This window comes from Anastrepha obliqua, unplaced genomic scaffold, assembly GCF_027943255.1.
Source record: "Anastrepha obliqua isolate idAnaObli1 unplaced genomic scaffold, idAnaObli1_1.0 ptg000012l, whole genome shotgun sequence".
Classification (NCBI taxonomy): Eukaryota; Metazoa; Arthropoda; class Insecta; order Diptera; family Tephritidae; genus Anastrepha; species Anastrepha obliqua.
Window position 1 is genome coordinate 6962738 of NW_026562179.1, and position 4485 is coordinate 6967222.

The window sequence follows — 4485 nt, forward strand, 5'->3', positions numbered from 1 at the left end:
TTAAAGCACTTATGAACAGCTTTCATTTGATACCCATATTGTACATACACAACCAAACGTTACCCGGGTCCACGTTTTGACCTATGTCTCGAGACCCCAGTCACGGAGCGGCATGAAAAATACTTTGTACTAAAGCATTCACCAACAGCTTTCATTTGATACCCATATTGTACATACACGTCCAAAGGTTACCCGGGTCCACGTTTTGACCTATATACCAATAGGTATCCAAACTATACGGAAACCATCTTCAATACCTACTTAACAATGTGTGTAAGTTTGGTTTAATTCGGTTCAAAGACATGGCGGGTCCACGTTTTGGCATATATTTCGAGACCCTAGTCATCAATAGGTATGGTATGAAAATTACCCCGTATTAAAGCACTTTTGGTCTCTATCTCAAGACCTTAGTCACGGAGCGGCATGAAAAATACTCTAAACTAAAGCATTCACCAACAGCTTCCATTTGATACCCATATTGTACATACACATCCGAAGGTTACCCGGGTCCACGTTTTGACCTATATGTCGAGCCCTATCCACCAATAGGCATCCAAACTATAGGTAAACCATCTTCAATACCTACTTAACAATGTGACACGGCCGGTTAGCGAACACACACAAAAAGTTGACTTTATTTTATATATAAGATATATATATATTATATATATATATATATATATATATAAAATGAATCACAAGCATGTTACAAATTAGTTATCCAGAATTTTTAAGTGTTCAGTTTTAGATGTCAATCATAGCAATCGATTTTCCACAAAAAACATGAAGCAAGCTTTTTTATGCAATATGGTGTGCGCATCTCAACAGTATTTAGTATGAAGTCATCATAGTCATTAGCAGCCAAAGTGGATTTCTGATAGCCATCAATATCCTATGAGGATATAGAATTACACATGTAAAAACTGCAAATTAAAAATGTGATACAAATACAATTGAGCTCAATATTACATACATTACTTTCTGTACGCAGTGAGACTTTAATTTTGCCCTTGTTTCGAAGTTTTTTTGCGTTATGTTTCTCTATTTTAAACTTTTCCGCGTCCAAACTTCACTCTCTACATTCAATTTCACCTTATGCATGCCCGTGGCAAAGTCTGAAATAAGTATGTATTAATAATTAGAATACCGCAAACTCAAATGATTTCTTTCATATCCACAAGAACATACAATTCACACATAATAAATCCACCTTGCACATAAGCTACATACGAAATCTTCAATGAACTGTGGGAAATGTAGCGACTTTTTATTTTGTGACTATTTCCAGCGTACGTTTCACAAGTAAATCACACTGCAAATGAACAGCTGATTTTGACGTGATGCTTGGACCAAACGCAACAACAAATACATGTAGGGTTTTACTTATATGTGGTTGCTGTCACTTATAATAAATTCACCTTGACTGCCGCAAACCGTCGAAATCATTGCGTGAGCGCCAAGTGAGCCAAGTGGAAGTGCCGATTCGTTCAGGAAGAACTGGACGTACTTTGACACTCTGCCCTTTTAAAAAAGAACTGCCGCACCCAGAAAGTAACGAAATCTACCTGTAATAATATTGAATGACGTTGCGCTAACACTTACATTTTTGAGGAACAACAACAAAAATTACTGAAATAGATAAGGAGTATTCATTTTGGTTTGACTTCAACAAAAATGGTGATCTGGTTTTAAACAGTCATGTTGAAGACACGGAACGAGTTCCACCTTAACTTAGGAAGTGAAAGGAAGATAAACACTGCAGCTTCAACCCCATGGTAGAAGATGTAAACGGATATTTAAAAAGCCAAAAGCCATATAATAATATTCGGCATTATTGGTTAAAAAAATAAAAGAAGTTTTTTCTAGTAGCCACCCTAGCAACCCTCCGAGTGTATTTCTGCTTCCGTTTGCGGAAAAACACCAATACGCACACCACAAATAGGAAGATGAGCTCAGCGAAACAACCAATCATATACACTACCGGTCAAAAGTTTGGGTTCACTTGCATTATTTTGGAATTTTACACAATCAAGTCGGATTATTAGTAGTTGTTTTTTAAAAACGTGCCTTCTGCTACTAGTTTGAGTTTAGGAGATTGTTTTTGTTTACAAAGTGACTGTGGGAGACGCGTAGATCAAGCATGAACGTGTTATGACTTGCTGCATTCTGTCAATACGTCTAGTGGCTATTACGCGTAACAAATTATTGCTGCAAAACTCGCTTCAAGAGTTACATATATTTCTAATTGTTGGTGTCATCTGTGTTATCAAAATGGTAAGTAAAACTATTTTTTGTATTCCAAAAAATAACTGTTTTACAAGAACTTACATACAAGTCGACGTTATACAAAAATTATCTTCTAATTATTAAAATTTAAATAAAACTACATATTTATTGTTTTATTTGTAGAAAAATGAGTCGGAAAGCAGAGCTTAGTGTAGAAACACGAGCTGTCATTGTAGCACTACATGGAGAAGGCTATTCAACGCGAAAAATTGCTTCGAAATGTAATGTCTCTCAAAATGCTGTCATGAGTGCGTTACAAAGAAAGAGCGATACTCGGTGCAATCAGAGTCGTCGTCGTTCTGGGAGGCCTAAAACTACGTCAAAAGGAGAGGATAAGTTCATATGTGGTTGTAAGCAAAAAAAATCGTTTTCTAACAGCCCCGGAAATTCGCGAACAACTCAATTTCTCGCGCGAGACTCCAGTATCCGTTTCGACGGTACAGCGACGACTAAGAAACTACGGCCTAAAAGGGTGCGTCGCCGCCAAAAAACCTTTACTTCGAAGGCAAAATAAAGTAAAGAGACTTAATTGGGCTAAAAAACATAAAGAGTGGACAACTGAAGAATGGTTTCAAATCTTGTTCCCGGACGAGTCGAAATTTGAAATTTTCAACAAACGACGCCGCCAATATGTTCGTCGTTTTGTCGGTGAACGCATGATGAACCAATGTGTTGTTCCCACAGTTAAGCATGGTGGAGGGTCAGTGGACAAATTGAGGGAATTAAGGACAAAAAAGTCTACCACAACATACTTCAACGGCACGCTTTTCCGTGTGGGAAAAGACTTGTGGGCAGCGGATTCGTTTTCCAGCAGGATAACGATCCTAAGTACACTTAAAAAATTTGCCAGGATTACATTGCAGCCAAAGAAAATCAAAAACCACTCAAATATATGGAATGGCCTTCTCAGTCGCCGGATTGTAACCCGATCGAGTTGCTGTGGGACGAATTGGACAGAGAAGTAAGAAAATTGCAACCTACTCATACAAAACAACTTTGGGCATTTCTGCAAAATTGCTTTAATCAAATAACAGCAGAATTTTTGGGTAAATTAATTGATAGGAGCCCAGAATATGCGATGCTGTAATACGAGCAAAAGGCGGATATTTCGAGGAATCGAAAATATGAACAAATACTTCGGGTTTCTTTAAAAGTTAACATATTTTATATTAAATACAATTACTTTCTGTAAAATGACAATATTAAGAAATATTTGACGAAGAAAATCACGATTATTTGAAAATTTTTTACAATTTTTCAAGTAAACCCAAACTTTTGACCGGTAGTGTATATATATATATACATATATACGAATATACAGTAGAGCGTCGATTATCCGAAAGCCGGTCATCTAAAACGTCGGTTAACCGAAAGGAAACATGACGCCTTTTTCGGAAAAAGTATGTACAAATGAAATAGGAACGTTTAATAGAAATGACTCAGAGAGCGACGCAAAGGAGCATCGTGATTTTGGCATTTTCCGTGCCTTCATCGATAGCATGTTATATTTAGAACATGATTCATAGGTATTGACAGCGTTGTACATATTTACATACTTGCTTTCTGTCACGCACCTTATGAATTTAAGTTAGTATCGCAGTTCCTAAATATAACAGCGTCGGTGGTTTTATCGTGCCGCGAAACGAACGCGCATCCGACGCCGACAGTTTTGTTTGGGCAATCTCTCATTAAAACACGAGCGGCCGGCAAAAGTACGGATCCGCCTAATCAGTTTGTTTCACTATTGACGTTGACAGGCTTCAGTGTTGTTTTAACGGTCCGTGCTGTTTTTTTTTTGTGCTGTGTGACTCCTAGCAATGCCGAAACGTAAACGAGTTGTGCTTAGTCTGGAAAGATTAAAAAAAGGTGCAAGTGGATCAAGTTTAGCTAGAGTGTTTGGTGTTGGGACTTCAACGATAACTGGCATTAAAAAAAACAGTGAATCTATCACAAAATTTGCTTGCGTGCTGGACAGTGAAGATGGAAGCTTGCATAGAAAAACAATGAAAATGGCAGAAAATCAAAACCTAGACACTGCAGTTTACTCATGGTTCATGCAGATACGTGCTCAAGGTCAACCAATAAATGGTCCTTTGATTTGCGAAAAGGCATTAGAAATGAACAGAAAGCTTGGGTGTGACAATGATTTTAAAGCATCTGCTGGTTGGCTCAAAAGATTCAAGTCTAGGCACGGAATTA

The 4485-nt window shown here is 37.6% G+C and overlaps 1 long non-coding RNA gene across 1 annotated transcript; it reads right to left on the reverse strand.

Annotated features, from left to right (window-relative positions):
- Positions 1-700: 700 nt before the first annotated feature.
- LOC129251326 (uncharacterized) lies at positions 701-1318 on the reverse strand. The gene is made up of 3 exons (XR_008582947.1): positions 1189-1318; positions 974-1115; positions 701-892 (listed from the first exon to the last, which is right to left on the reverse strand). It is a non-coding gene; the product is annotated as an uncharacterized LOC129251326 (long non-coding RNA).
- Between the last annotated feature and the right edge of the window lie 3167 nt (positions 1319-4485).